Source organism: Sceloporus undulatus, chromosome 2 (genome assembly GCF_019175285.1).
Source record: "Sceloporus undulatus isolate JIND9_A2432 ecotype Alabama chromosome 2, SceUnd_v1.1, whole genome shotgun sequence".
In the NCBI taxonomy this organism is placed as follows: Eukaryota; Metazoa; Chordata; class Lepidosauria; order Squamata; family Phrynosomatidae; genus Sceloporus; species Sceloporus undulatus.
In genome coordinates, this window is record NC_056523.1 from 83,870,731 (window position 1) to 83,886,744 (window position 16,014).

Consider the following 16,014-nt stretch of genomic DNA (forward strand, 5'->3'; position numbering starts at 1 on the left):
TTAAGCAGAAAAATAGAATCTAATTATTAGATCTGTTTCAGTTTTAAAATCCCCCACTCTATTTCATCCCACCCAAGAGGAAAAAGCAAGTCACAATGGAATTGGACATAGCAATGAATGATTATATTACAGTATCAGAAAATTGTGATTCTGATTTTAAAAAAGAAAGAAAAAAACCCCTTACAGACGATGTAAAAGTAACTACATAGTTGGAACTTGGTGCTTGATTTTGGGGACGAAGTGATATAGATACTATTATTCTTCAAAATTTAATTCTAAAAACCAGACACAGTTCTTTTTTGTTGCCTCTTTTTGCTTTTATAAGAACAAATTAAGGCCATGTTATTATTTGCATTATTCAAGTTCATACAGGTTGTGTCCTACCAATCTGAATACAAACCACTAAGTACATGGCAGGCCTGCAGTTTTGCATCAGATATTGAGATAGTCAGTTAGGACCTTTGATGACTGGTCCCTCCACCTGATTTCAGGTACTTCTTCTGCTCTGTAATCCTGTAATCCAGTGCTATTCAAAGTTGTGGTCCCTGGACCAAAGTGACTCCCCGAGCCATTAGATGCCAGTCTCTGGCAAGTTTCTAGGAAAGAAAGAAACAATTGTAGACATTGGCGCATTACAGACTGCCCAGAAGGGGCGGTCTGCCGCCACCGCCATTTGCGGCACGGAGGAGCCCCAGCGTCCAAACCGCGAGGCTCCTCTGCGCTGCAAATAAGAAGCGCCAAAATGGCGCTTCTCTTTGCGGCAGGGATATGATGCCGCGAGGCACCAATGGCGCACTTTCAGCATCATATGCGCTGTGTAACGTGCGGACGCAGCACGTCCGCTACGTAAACATGGCGGCCCCCGTGTGGAATGGGCGCCGCCATTTTGTACAGACTCGGTCCATATTAGGGTTAGGGGTGTCCGGAAGGGACGCCCCTTTCTAACCCTAATATGGACCCAGTCTTTACTTTATGCCCTTCTGTAATGGGCCATAGGGCACAAATGTAGTGCTGGTGCCAGGTACATCAAAAAAATAAAATAATAATTGCTGGTCCCATGCATCAGATAACTTGAGAAGCACTACTGTAAAATACATTAGAATAGGGTTGAAGAACAATTGGTTGTTGGTTGGCTGTAGCTCCTATCTAATGTTCTGTAGGCCCATTCCTTCCTTTGTGGGGGTGGGCTTTTTGGAAAGTACTGCAAGGGATATGTGGAAGGGAAAGAGCTAATGTATTTCACACATTGCTTGCAAGTGATCCAGACTTCATTGTGGGGAGTTAATCCTCTATCAGGTAACCATCATCCATTTACATATATCTGGCTACATTTGGCTTTTTTGTGATGTAATAATGTAATGCTATTTTAACAGATTTAACTGCTAGCTGATTGGGAAATAAAATAATCCAAATTGGCTACAGTGCCCAGAAGATCAAGATTGCTGTAAAGCTCTGCTTTATTAAGTGCTCTATTATAAGGAATCATTCAAAGCGTTACCTGTATGCCCCATGTTGAAAAGCACTACAGTGCACTGCATGAATCTTTTGTACAAACCATTCATAAAGTATACCACACTTTTTATTATCTTCTTTACTAAAAGACAAATTATGTCTTTTCAGTTTTATTATTTTGTTGAGTGTGATGTAAGATTAGGAATAATACCTAGTGTTAGATGGATAATCTATTTGGTATAATTTAATCCAGGGGTTGCAAGGAGTGGCCTATAGTCCACATGAAACTGAAAGGGTCATTTTGAACCCGTCCCCTGGCATTTGCTAACCTCTGATATAAAGTCAACATCTGTTTTACTTTTTGGACTTCCGGACTTATTTCCTACTCCCTAGAGGATGTGATTTTGAGTTTCATTAAAAAACAAAACAAAAATCAGGAAGAGCAGTAAGAGGGGCAGCAGTGGACCCCCAACCCTTGGCATTTGCCCATCCCTTATATAAATCAAAGTAATAAACCTTGAGATCTTTCACAACCCACATTTGTAGCCCTATGATTCCACTTTAACAGTGTGGAAGACATTATAGGCCCTTTCAAACTAATAATTATAGCACTATAGTTCCAATTTAACTCTCATAGTTGCCTGCTGTGGAACCCTGGGATTTGCAATTTAAGGAGGTCCAGAGTTAGAGAGTTGTAGTACATCAGTAGACTACAGATCCCAGAATTCTATAGGATGCAGACATATCAGTTATAGTAGAATTATAACACTATAACTTTATTTTACTTGGACAAATAGATAGAGTTAAGCCTAATCTATGTATACATTAGAACTGTTGTACTTAATCTTTTTTTAGAGCACAATCTCATTTGAGCATGAGATGAACCCCTTTTGAGAAAAATACTCATAACAATATATGCAAAAATTTATGTTACAGTGGTACCTCGGGATACGAAATACCCAGGTTACGAAATTTTCGGGATACGAAAAAATCCCATAGGAAAACATTGTTCCGGGTTACGAATGTTTTTTCGGGTTACGAAAAAACTTTTGGTGCTTTTTTCGGCTTTTTCGCACGGAATCGCGGCTTTTCCCCATTAGCGCCTATGGCAATTCGGCTTACGAAGGCTTTTCGGGTTACGAACGGTGCCACGGAACGAATTAATTTCGTAACCCGAGGCACCACTGTATTTTATTGGAAATCATCATTATATTGACCAGAATATGAAGAATAATGCAGCCCCAAGCATGGATACAACTGTAGGAGAAGGGCTGTCTTGCAGCCAATGATACTCTCAGGGACCCTATCAGAACCTGAAAAATTGTACAATTTTCACCAAAGTTTTTTTTTTAAAAAAAAAACAAAAACCTTTGGGCCCTTATATAGCCTTATAGGGCAGCTCAAGAACATCTAAACACAGCTTTAAAAACCTGGCCTCAGAGCAACTAAAAGTGACTTTTAGGTACCTAGACCTTCACTAGCAGTCAGCACTAAGTGGTACTGTGACTTACTGAGGGTGCAGTGCAACCAAGTTGCCCTTAAGCAATATGCACATTCCTTTGCAATCTGTATTGCACATTTTTGCATGTTGGTATCATATACCTTTTTTACCTTTATGGAGCATTTCCATGTGCAATATACCAGATTATAAAAATGCTGTTATAGAATCCAATAAATAAGTGCCTGCTACAATTCTAGGAACACTACAGCAGCTCTATGTTAATCCTGGGTCTTAATGTGGAGGAAGATGGGGTGCTAGTTTCTATCACTTATTCTGAGAAAACACAGAATAGACTGAAATGTGGCCTTTTAGGAGACGTCAACTTGAGGGTGGTGAATCCTGATCTTGACGGAGAAAGCTAGGAAATGGCTTATTTACCTCATGACCCCACCCCTAGGGTTAGATTTGTCTACCAATTACTACATTTGTACAGTTTATTTTTGACAACAGTTTATTGTGTTAAATTAGGGTACCATGGCGGGTTACAAACCGCCACTTGGGACGTCTTCAGGACGTCCCAGTTTAAAAAAGGGGCGTCTCTTCCAGACGCCCCTCTTCCTGTTACGGATTCTGTCCGTAACAAATGACGGCGGCCGTTCCACACGGCCGCCGCCATCTTGACGTAACGGATGCTGTGCGTCCGCACGTCACACGACGCTAATGACGTCGCGAGTGTGCCATTGGCGCCTCATGGCGTCATGAGCGCAACGCCAGAAGAAGCTCCATTTTGGAGCTTCTTTTTTGCTCCGTAAGGGAGCCGCGCGGTTTGGCTGCGGCAGCTCCCTTACGGAGCAAACAGCAGCGCCTGGAGACCGCCGCAAAGTGGCGGTTTGTAACGCCTCCATGTTCCCATATCTAAATATATGTTATGTTCTAGCAACATACAGTATTTATGATTTTCTGCTCAAAGTGCCTGTTTTGTATGTACTCAGTTTGTGTTGCCTATCTACTAAACCTTATGGGGAAAAGGCCAGGATGAAGGGGGATAAAGAGAGGTGAGGATACTGGCTGGTTGCTAGGGAGACAGGTGACAGTTCAGGGAAAGACTCAATCTACTCTGCTTTGGAGACCAAAGGGAGTAGATTTCAAGGGAACTCACTCCCAGGAAACAAGAAATGTCTTTCAAGTTAGGGCAAATATTACACTTAGATGGTTTAATCCATTTAAGATGTTGTTACTTATCATTCTTTGTTGTCTTCATGTTTCGTAATCACAAGGACAGCATAGTAACGGACACTTGAAGACCCTTATTGTAAGATGTTAAGTTGAAAGTTTTAAATATAAATCTTAAGTGAATATTGCTATAGTGCAACACAACCATAACTATTGAATATAGATGTACTGACAGTTGGTACATACAAGTTCAGCATGTCAGCTAGTTGGAAAGTAGGTCTTGTAACATATTAAATAGGTGCCACAGCTAGATTTATACCCCAACATCAGTCAGTATAATGGATTAAATGTTGTACTTGGATGAGTGTCCATATCCTTACAATCATTCACTGTCTCTCAATCTAATATACCCTGTAAGAGAAAGGGGAAGTAGAAAAGGTACATTTTTCTGAGAGAAAAGGTAGGATAACAAAAACAGAATAAGTAAATAATCTGACAATTGAAGTCCATCTTTGTAACCATAAAAATGCAACCATGTATAATTGCACCCTAATTTAATAACATATCAACTGGAAGCTAGATGTTCTACTTTATATTTGTTTCTCTGGTTACAGAGTTTGCGTTTTCTTCACATTGCATTGGTACAACAGTATTTGAAGTAGTACTCTTAAGGACTTCCCATCAACACTCCTTCAGTGTCTCCAGCTATTGCCTCATACCTATTAAATATTGGTTATTCCATGAGACTATCCTCCAGTCAGACATGCTCTCACAAACAGGGCAATCTAGCGTGAACATCCAAGGCCAAAGCCTGTCAAAGCAACAGTTCATGCTTACCTACGTGCTGCCAGTTTGCAACTCCCCCAAGATGTAAACTGATTTTCATATGGTAATGCTGTAGCGTGTTCTGTCAGAAGAGTAATCAAGAGCTTGTGTAGGTGACTAGGTAAGACATAAGAGAGGTTGCTGATCTCTTGACTTGTAAAGACATTCTGTCAGGCAAGCCCAGCCTCACAGCAGTCAGGCTCTCTGTGTGTAAATAGAGACTGCTTAATTACACAGGTCATGTCAATTAGCGTGACCTTAGCATTTTAAAGAAATTAATCACTTTGAGCAGAACAGATCATATTCAGTGTGGCAGTAGAGTGTGTGCAAATACATTTAGTGGTGGTATGTTTCAGGGTTTATGAACAATGGTTACAATTAAAAAAAAAATAATCCCCTTTCACACTGCACTTTGCCTCCTATAATATTACAGCAAATAAAACACAACTGTCTGTTGATACTATATTTTATTTTGGCAAGGCAATAGAAGCACCTAGAAAAAACAGAGCCCCCCCCGGGCTCCATACAAAGCCCTCCCACTGTTTCAAGCCAAACAGGAGCTTAGTCTCTCCTCCCTCTTTTTGGTAAGAGTCCCCTTGGGTGGGATTAGCAACTCCCTCTAACTTGTGTATGCCTGCTGTCTGGAATCAATTAAGTCCCTCCTGTCTTCCAACCCATCACCTGCTTCTTCCCTTTGAATATCTCTTCTATATTTGACTCACCTCAGTACAGATCTTTTTGAGCATCACTTCTCTATGTGTTTCACTTCAGGAAGGGCCTGAAAGCTCCTTGCAATTAAATAGAAGCACGACTCTAAATTTCTAATTTAGGAGTTGGTTGCAGGGATGAGGAAACAGCGAGGAGAGGAGAGTTGAATTTTTTAAAGGCGGATAGTGCCACTATCACATGGTATATCTTTTGCCCAGGAGGATGAGCTATCTAGAATCTTACCCAATTTTAGGTGTTTCCAGACACCAACAGAACAGTTAATTTACTTATTTTTAATGAGTTTTGGTGCTATCTGTCCTTCTCTTCCTCCTCCACTTAACTGTATACCCCACCTCCCCCCCCCAAATTGAAACTCAAGGAAATTTGTAAATTAAAAGATAGTTAAAACATACAAAAAGTCAACATTAAAACAGAACTAAACTATTAAAACATTACAATATTTTTAAAAATAAAACAATGTTAAAATATAGTTTAAAACATATGCCTAAAAATAATGAAAAGTATTTAACAAGTTTAAAACAATACAGTTTAACACAATACTGCATCCTCTTAAAAGCTCTTTCTTTAAAAATTGTCTGTTCTAAAAGCCTCTTAAAATTAAAGAAAAGGTCTATCTGCCAACAGAAGGACAGCAATGAAGGAGGCATTCTGGCCTTGCTTGGGGGGAAGTACCAGAGCCTAAGGGAAGCCACTGAGAAGGTCTGATCTTGTTTCCCTACCCACTGTACCTGTGAAAGTGGTATGACTGAAAGAAGGGCCTCATCTGAGGATCTCAGGGTCAGAGCAGATTAATATGGGGAAATACAGTATGTCAGATACCTGGACCCTAAATTATACAATATTTAGCCACTATGCAAAGGTTTTCTGCTGGTGCTTAGAGTGCTTAGTCTGCCCACACTTTCACTGTAAATAGTTGTTCTTGCTCTAGAAAGTAGGTATTTTTCCCATTTCCTCCCCCAAAGGACATTCTGATCTGTGTGGTTGTTTACATTTTTGATCTCTCAATTTGAGTTGCTGTCTGTTAGGGGTGTTGGGAAAATATCACCCAAAGAAGGGGTGACACTCAGTTGGGCCCTCCTCCCCCTTACGTGCAGGATGGGTTAAACGTGAGCCCTTCATGGAAGAGACCTCAGCACTAGGTGACATCATAGCTAGTGGTGCCACTGGTGCAGTCTCCCTCCTTGGAGGTCTTCAAGCAGAGGCTGCATGGACATCTGTCGGGGATGCTTTGATTGAGATTTCCTGCATGGCAGGGGGTTGGACTGGATGGCCCTTGTGGTGTCTTCCAACTTTGTGATTCTATGTGTTCAGAGGGGCTGTGGAGATGTGCCTTTATTCTTTCAGTTTCTCCTTTCCCCAAGCCCCATTAAGGGAAAGTTTGAAGTCGGGATGCTTAGTCTGTACTTGTGCCAGCCTGAGTCCAGATGCTGCACACTGAAATTCATTTCTCCCATCTCCCAATCTTTTTTCCATGCATGGCATGTATCAAATTTAGGTGTAAGCCTGAGATTTGAGACTATCATATAAATATCTTGTAAGCTAACCTGGGAGCATTTTTGGCTAAACTGTGGGATATAAATGTAAATAAGTAAGTGAGTGAGTGAATAGGTCTAATTGTAAAGAACAGCAGTAAGAGGGTGCATTTTAGTAGTCCTCATGCACCTTCCCAAATTTGTTGCACTTTTAATAATTCATTTGGTCTGGGTAACATGAGTTACCAAAATAATAATAGAAGTTACTGCAGGGAACTGCCTACCCCGGAGTAATTCCAGGCTCTTCTGTTTAGCATTTAGAGGTGTAAACAAAAATATAAATTTCCTTCCAGTAAAATGGAGATTATTTAAAATACCAGATATGTGCTATAAATTAATTGGCTTGCAAAACTTAATGGGCTGTGGTTAAAAATGAGGAGGAATGTGAATCCTAATCTTGAAATATTAGGTGATGTCCCATAACAAATAAATAGGCTCAGCTTTTCAACTCAGATAAACAACTTGATTGCTTAACCTTCAGTTTTCTTCTTCAGGAGATTTTTTAAAACTTGCTTCTAGAGTATTTTCAATTAAATTATTTAATAATATGCAGAGAAACATATTTACTAGAATCTAAAGAGTATTTAAAACAAGGTATGTACTGAGAGTGGAAATGACTGGAAATTCAGGAAACCCAGTTTTACCAGAAACTTTTTTTTTGTTAGAATTCTATGAATCTCAACTTTTTTTTGTGGAAGCTTTAAATCTGGAGTCCATGAAAGTCTGGCACAAAGTTTGATATATCCCTTACCCCGCCCACTCTATTTGCCAGCCCTAAATTGAAAACTGTGTTTTCTTCACAACATTTGCATAGGGTTCAGATTTGGCAGGCTTGCCCATCCCATGTTTATATGAGTTTGTCAGCACCTCATTAATCAATTTTTTAAACTGGAATATACTTTTTTCTCTCTCTCATGTGTTAGTCTGTCCTCTTTTAAAAAGTTGCTTTTCTATCTACTTTAAACCACTCAGTTTCTCTTTAAAAACTAAACCAAACCAACAAGTGTTATTTCCTTTGCACATCAGTTTTACATGTTCTTTAGTCTAGACATATCCTATGAACTCAACAACAATTAAAAAGCAATGAATTAATGAATTAATTTATATCCCACCTTTCCCTCACATCAGGACTCAAAGTGGCTTACGACATTTAAAAAAGTCATTGTTTTTTTAATATCCCACTGCTCCAAAAGGATTGAGGCGGGTTACAACATAAGATGCATAAATAAAATATATACATACACACATAAATCAGTACATAAATCCCCTTATCCCCCATTTTTAAACTAATCCACAGAATTACAAAAAGAAAAAAAAAACCCAACATTATAATACAGTTAAAAACAGATTAAAATATTCACAACTGGGGCGAGACATCTTGGAGCAGACATTGGGCAATTCATATCTGTGGAGCTGGATCGCTCAATCATGGAAGGCCTGCCGGAAGAGATCCATCTTGATGGCTTTTTTGAAGCTGTCAACATTGATGATATGCCTGATCTCTTCTGGTAAGCCATTCCATACTTTTGGAGCAGCAGATGAGAAGTTCCTTTAGGCAACTGCAGCCAGCCTGGTCTTCATTGGCTGCAGTAAATTCTTCCGAGGACCTGAGTATGTGGGGTGGATTGTATGGAAGGAGGCATTCCTGCAAGTAAGCTGGACATTGTTAAAAATCCACAAGATACAAATGTTAAACCAAGCTTAAACCATTAAAAAAATATACCAGATTAAATCATACATCATTAAAACACACACACACACACACCACACAATAATTGGCAATATCCAGTGCATTGTGCAAAAAGGGCCAAGTCACTTACCAAATGTCTGTTGCAATAGAAAACATTTTACTTGTTTGCAAAAAGAAAGTAGGGAGAGTGCCAGTTTAACTTCTCTGGGAAGGTTGTTACAGAGCCTGGGGGGCAACCACTGAGAAGGAACTCTCCTGTATTCCCACAAGAGTACCTGTGAGGCGGTGGAACAGAGAGAAGAGCCTCCCCAGCAGATGGGCTGCTTAGTAAGGGACAATATAAAGTCCTTAAAAAAAAACTTGGACCAGAGTTGTGTAGGGCTTTTAAAGACCATAACCAGCACTTTTAATTGAGCCCCCAAATGGACCAGCACCCTGTAAAATGTTTGCAACAAGGGAGTTGTATGATCCTTGTAGCCAGCCTCAGTTAGCAATCTGGCTGAAAATCTGTGGAGCAGCTGAAGTTTTTGAACACTTTTCAAAGGTGGCTGCACATAGAGCACATTACAGAAATCCAACTGGGATCTAAGTAAAGCATTTCAAAACACATATTTTGAATAAATATTAGTGAACTCATTTAGTTCAGAAATGTCCTGTTAACCAAAGTAGGATTATCCTAATAAATTATTCTCTACTAATTTTTTCATAGAATCATATAGCTGGAAGAGACCACAAGGGCCATCCAGTCCAACCCCCCTGCCATGCAGGAACTTTCAATCAAAGTATCCCCGACAGATGGCCATATAGCCTCTGTTTAAAGACCTCCAAGGAAGGAGACTCCACCACTCTGTGAGGGAGTGGGTTCCACTGTTGAACAGCTCTTACTATCAAGTTCCTCCTAATGTTTAGGTTGAATCAATTTTCCTGTAGTGTGAACCCAGTAATCAAGATCCTATTCTCTGGAGCATCAGAAAGCAAGCTTGCTCCATCCTCAATATGACATCCTTTCAAATATTTAAACAGGGTATTATAAATAAGTGAATGCTGGTATATGATATTCTGGTGCTGTTGTAGAATATTAACATTTCAGTAAACACTTTGCATATTTAACATTTGTCTTTATATTAATCTGTTTCTGCTATGTATAGGAATTTTAGATTACTTAATATGTGCATGTAAAAAAAAGCAAGCTATCAAGAGTTTTTTTTTTTTTTTTACTTATCCTACAGGTGCACTATGAATAATCATTTCTTAAAGTAGACCACCAAATAACCACTTTTATTTTTTCACATTTCCTGACCCTGGAAACAGTTTGTCTATGGAGTTCTTTTTATAGTTTTTTTTTTCTTTTAACGACTCCAAAAGAGGTGTCTGGTATGTCATCCTTGTAGTAAATCAAATTCTCTTCAAGGGACTAGGTAGCAATATTTTGTTATGCAACTCAAAACATGTTTAACGATTGATGGGTTGCAGTAAGCACCTGATTTTGCAGATGTTGTGCTCAAGGAAAGTTAAGGAAGTTAAGGAACCCATCTGAATCATATTATTTGTCTGGTAACTGAAGTTGTTCACTGTTCATGAGTAAAATTATTTCATACTCTTTTATTATAACCAAATTATAATATTGGTGGAAATAATAATAATAATAATTTTTATATGTCCCGCCTCATCCAATTACAACAGAATTACAACATTAAAATGATACAATACAGTTTAAGTGATAAATAAAATACTATTACTGAATTATGCATCCTTATTAGTTTGTTAAAAGTAAGCACATCTTTGTTCTTTTATTATCAGGCAGTTGGGCTTTTTAGGATTTGTATCACAGAAACATTCTGACATGCACTCCCCCCTTACTTTTAAACATGATATTGATGGTGTTTTCAAGTATAGGATATCTCATAAGTAGTGAGTCACAAAACAGCTTTAAAATTCACAGAGAAAAGGCAACATAAAAGGACAGCTGCAAGCCTGGTAAATTCCCAGTCCATTTTGACTATGTCTTTATCAAGGAAATGTATATACATACATATTCTTTGTTTCTTAAGCAGTACAATAACTGCAGCATGTAGTTTTGATTGAGCAGTTTTCATGAAGAAGCAAATATGTGAATTTCCCTTGATAAAGACATGCTCAAAATGTGCTGGGAACTTACCAATACTTGAAGGTGTCTTTTTGTGTTTTCTTTCCTCAGTGGAAGTTTTCCCCATCTCAGAAATCCGGCAGCTGTTTGTGGCCTCCATCCAGTGTGTAGGTGGACCACTGCCACTGGCCCATCAGTATCCTTAATATCCAAGTGTTCTGAGCTGATGTAGCACAGAGGTAAGAATTGTGCAGCTCTCCAGATATTGCTGAAATAGCATTTCTAATCACTGGCAATGTTGGCATTTGTGTTTTTCCTTACTTCCATTGAGATCAAGGTTATGCACAGCTTTCTTCCTCCCCATTTTATCCTTACATCAAGCCTGTGAGGGTCAGGCTGAGCATGGTCACTCAAGTAGTAAACCACTAACAGGAAAACCTGGACCTGTTTCCAAGTCCAATACTTTAACCACTATGCTACATTGGAGCATGGTCTCTAATGGCCTTTATACACACCTGTAAGGTTTATAAAAAGTACTTTCAGTCTATTGGGCCAATCTTGATAAAGGCATATTGTGTACTTATCAAGCTAAGTAACTGGTATTTTTAAAGCTTGCATCTTATGTGTGTTTTTCTTGGTTTTGTATGTGTTTTTACAGCATTAGTAACTTTTAAAAAATATGGGTGCGAGTGTTGGCCTTGCTCAGTGAACTTTACTTGGTGATGCTGTACTTTACCTATCAAGGCATAATACATCCCTACCTTACTACACAGGGGTGTGATTTGCATCCTTTCATTTGCTATTTATAATTGGTTTCAGTGAGAAATTATGAAATTCATCTTTTTATAGATTAGGTTCATGTGTTTTTACTTATCCAACTTTACCCTTACCTTATTTAGATATTTATTTATTGGATGTCTCCCCACCTTTCTCCTGGTTGGGATCCAAGGCAGCTTGCAAAATTTTAAAACAAGATGAAATTAAAATCTCATTTTACAATAGTTAGAAAGAATTAAACAGCATTATGCTAAAAACGTTACTAAAACAAAAACAGATTTAAAACATAATTACAAATAACTAATAAAAATAAAACAAAACAAAGCATACCGCTTCACACATACTACTGCTATATAATTTTTAACTCAAAGGCGTGGCCTAATAAAATGGTCTTCACCTGCCAACAAAAAGAGAGTAGGAAGGGGGACAACTGGATATCCCATAAAGGTGTTCCACAGTTTGAGAATAGCCATGGAGGAGACTTTTACCCATGTTGTCACCAAATGTGCCTTTTAAGGTGGTGGGACCAAGACAAAGTCCTCCCTTAAAGATCTGAAAGCTAGTGTTGGCTTACCTTACTCAAACAGTCGTATATGTATCTTCTGGTAAGACACAAATACAACTAATTTCTCTTAGATTCATGGCCTAATTTCCATTGGATTCATGGACAGAACTGTGGAGACTCCGATTTTACAGTTGTACCTGAAGGACTAGCTGGAAATGAATGTAATTTCTCACACAGAAACTATAAATTAGAACTATGATGTTGGAAGACACACCAGTTAGTATTCATGTGCAGACTTATACAAATGTAAATGTCTTCCCTGCAGTCTTTCCTGATGAAAGCAGGGTTTTATTGTTGGTGATGTTTTGAAATATAGGGTCAGTACATCACACTACGTGCATGTGTAGTCTATGGATTGTATCTATGGATTGAGGTTGTGACAAAGATTGAAACTGATTTTAGCAATAAATATTATATAATATAGGAATAGTAATATCCTTTAGACAGGCTGTTACTATCAAATGTAGTTGTTTACTATCTTTTGGAAGCAAAACATGTTTGCTTGTAGAATACCTGCTCCCATCAATCTGTAACACTTCTCAAATAATTTTGACCTGGTTTTAACCTAATATAATTTCCCCTATTAAAACATGCCATGAAATGAGCCAATGGCATTCTGACAGGCCATTTCTAGGCAGAAATAATTTTATATGCATAGCCTTCAAGGCCTTATTAAGTTTGATGCAGGTGGGGAAAGACTGTGTGGCTGGAATTGCTTGACTAAGCAGCATTGTAGGTCAAGATCTGACAAAACATGTTTTAAAGAATTTTATGAGAGTTAATAAAGTGTTATTTGGAGAGTTTTGTTTCATTTTGCCCCCTTTTTACCCAGCTGAAGCAATGGGAGGGAATTGTTGTAAGCAAACCTTCCTGCACATGAAACTTTGAGAGGGTAGCAGCTTCCTTGGAGAGTTGAAGCAATGTTTGCCAATCCTTGTAAAGCATTTCACCTCTTCAGAGGCTAAAGCCTCTCAATACCAAGAACAATTAAAGCAAGAGCCTTTTGGAGCAACTGGGGAATTCAGCAAAATAAATCAGAAATCCTCTTCCTTGGCTCTGGAGGGTTGCCTCATTATAAGAGCAGATCTATTAGCCCCCTTGCCATTGTCTTTCATTTCTCAAGTGAGGTGATTCTAATTAAATTAATCTGCATGTCAATCTATCGGTGATCAATCAAAGAGGCCGAGGTCCCCCTTTGCGGCACTGTGCTTGCGGCTGACAGAGGCTGATAATGGAGGAAGAAATAAACTGTCGAGCAAAGTTAATTAGTCAACATAATAGGTGGATTAAACAGGAGCCGGCTGATTGCTGTTTCACATGTTGAAGCATGAGGTGGGAGCTGAAACTGCAATTAACAGACAATTATTATATTTGGTTGTAAGAGGTCGCATGAATAAACATATCTCAGTGGGTTTCAATTTTTAATCCCCCTTCCTTTTTTAATGTAAGGAGAAGTGTAGGTCATTTCTTCTTATTGTTTTCACCAAAGTTCTGGAAGGCAAGCACATGGTCATGGGAAACAGGCTTGCAGTCAGGTTTGGATATTCAGTGAGTCCTGGTGGAGATGGCAACATTATCATTTTGGTGAATAGGTGCTTATGATTCAATGAAAGATCTGTGAAATTGCCCTAATAACTGAAGAAGAAACAGTTTTACAGTCAGTTTCTCCTCCCCAGTTTCATGAATTCATTTTTCTGATTAATCAGCATGTTTATCGGAAAGAAAATAACTCAAAGGGGATTGTTTCTGATTTAAGGTCTAAGGTGTGAAGGATCGCCACGAATTGTAGTAAAGAAATAAAACATCTTTGGGTTATTATAAGAAATTGTTCTTTATTTTACTACCATTAACAACCTTGCTTAGAAATGAATGAAAGTGCTTCAGAATGATTGTATTGAACTACCTCTAGAATTAATCAGGTTAACCCTAAGAGTTTAGCCATGAGTTACGGAAAGAAAGGAGGTGCTGTAGCAAGCACTATGCATGTGCCCAGCTGCTAAATGGATGAATATTCTTGTCAGCAACTATTTACTCAGCAACCACTTGCATTCACCACATCTTCCATCTCTTATCACCATGCTGTGTAGATGACAGTAGTTCTAATCACTGAACCATTTTGGTAGCTATCATTGCACATGACCCACATGAGGTTTTTTTTTGGGGGGGGGGGATCCTTGGAAGTACTAAACTGTTCACCAAAAACTCTGTAACTTACAGAGTTTTCCAACTGGGGGGGGGGGGGGGGGCTCTAGATGTTCTAACAATCAGGCACACTTATTTACAATAGACACTGATTAATCTCTGCAATCCCAACTATGATCCAACATCCTGTTAGTGACATGCATGTGTTACTTATCCACTTGTATGTCCCTTTTTGGATGGAACACAAGGGGCTATTCTCTTGTCCTTGTCCTCCATCCCCAAACCATCCTCTCAAGCCATGAAGATGCAGTTGCTCTGGGCTCATGGGGGAAAGAAAAGGAGGGTGCATTCCATCAATGAGCCTGCATTTGTAGCCCCTTTCTGAGCTTAGTTTAGCTGCAGCTTCATGGTCTGAACTGCTTCCCCCCTCCCTCCCCTGGCAAGCAGCAGCAAGCAGCAGCCTCCTTTCCTGGAGCTTGATAGCTGCCAGTGAAGAGGGATGCAGAACTAGGTAGTTGAAGCTACATTGCAATGTAGGATCAGAGCCATAGACCTAAATTTTATTGTTAGTCTTGACCAGAGTAGATCAACTGCATCAATTAGATTTACCTATTTATTGAGTCGTTATTCAAAAATTGGTTAAATGGATTTCGTCTAGTTGAAATTAACCAACAGGTGCCATCCACAATGTGTTACAAGCCAAATGCAGCTAATATTGTTGTGTGCCTTCAAGTTGTTTCCAACTTATGTCCACCTTAAGGCAAACCTTGTCAGGAAAAAAGCCACATGGGATATATAGTCACAAGAAATATAATATGTATATGAATGTATTTGAAAGTAACATGACACAGCAAAAGTTATTGAATTGTCACACAGGTGTTGTAAGTAATGTAATTGGAGAGTCCTGAAAGCCAAGGACATATGAGGCAATGACAAAGTGAAAAGATGCAAATTGATATCACCTGAGAGTCATTGAGTGGACAGTAATGTATGATGCAATGTGAGGGCTAGATTGAGCCAAGTATGATATGTCAATCATAAAGTATGTACACGCCCAGGAGGTGGCAACTGTATAATGAATAGAGAGACAAATGTCTATATAAGCAATAATGTATGACAATACTTTTTGTGGGTATAGAGGAGTATAGTAGTGTGGGTATTGAGGAGTATAGTAGTGTGGATTTTGTGAGTAGTGAATTGTTTTGTGCATAGTGTATATATTAGAATAAAAGTAGATCTTTTATATAAGAAGACTACTGTGTTGACTGGTGTCTTGAGAGCTGAACAAGAACCAGCAGACTGCAGAGAAGATTGGAAGACATCTTCAGCCAATTCTCAGAGCTACTGGTCAAACTGGTTGTTCTTCCGCTGACCAGGGTGGTGAGAGTGAAAGCCAGGAGAAGAGCTGCAACTCCCATCATCCCTAACAAGGGTTATGGGCCCAGAGCCAGTTACTGGAACACCCAGCATCCACAGAAGCTGAACTTTCCTGGAAGAGAAAGAAATACCTAAGGGATACCTAAGGGACCGTCTCTCCCCGTGCATTCCGCCTCGCACCCTCAGAACGTCTGGGCAGCAATTACTGAAGGTGCCTGGGGCCAG

General features: G+C 39.1%; 1 protein-coding gene across 4 annotated transcripts in view; it reads left to right on the plus strand.

Annotated features, from left to right (window-relative positions):
- The window catches only part of EBF1 (EBF transcription factor 1), a 496,283-nt gene that overhangs the window by 320,096 nt on the left and 160,173 nt on the right, over positions 1–16,014 (plus strand). The gene's annotated exons all lie outside the window — the stretch shown is intronic.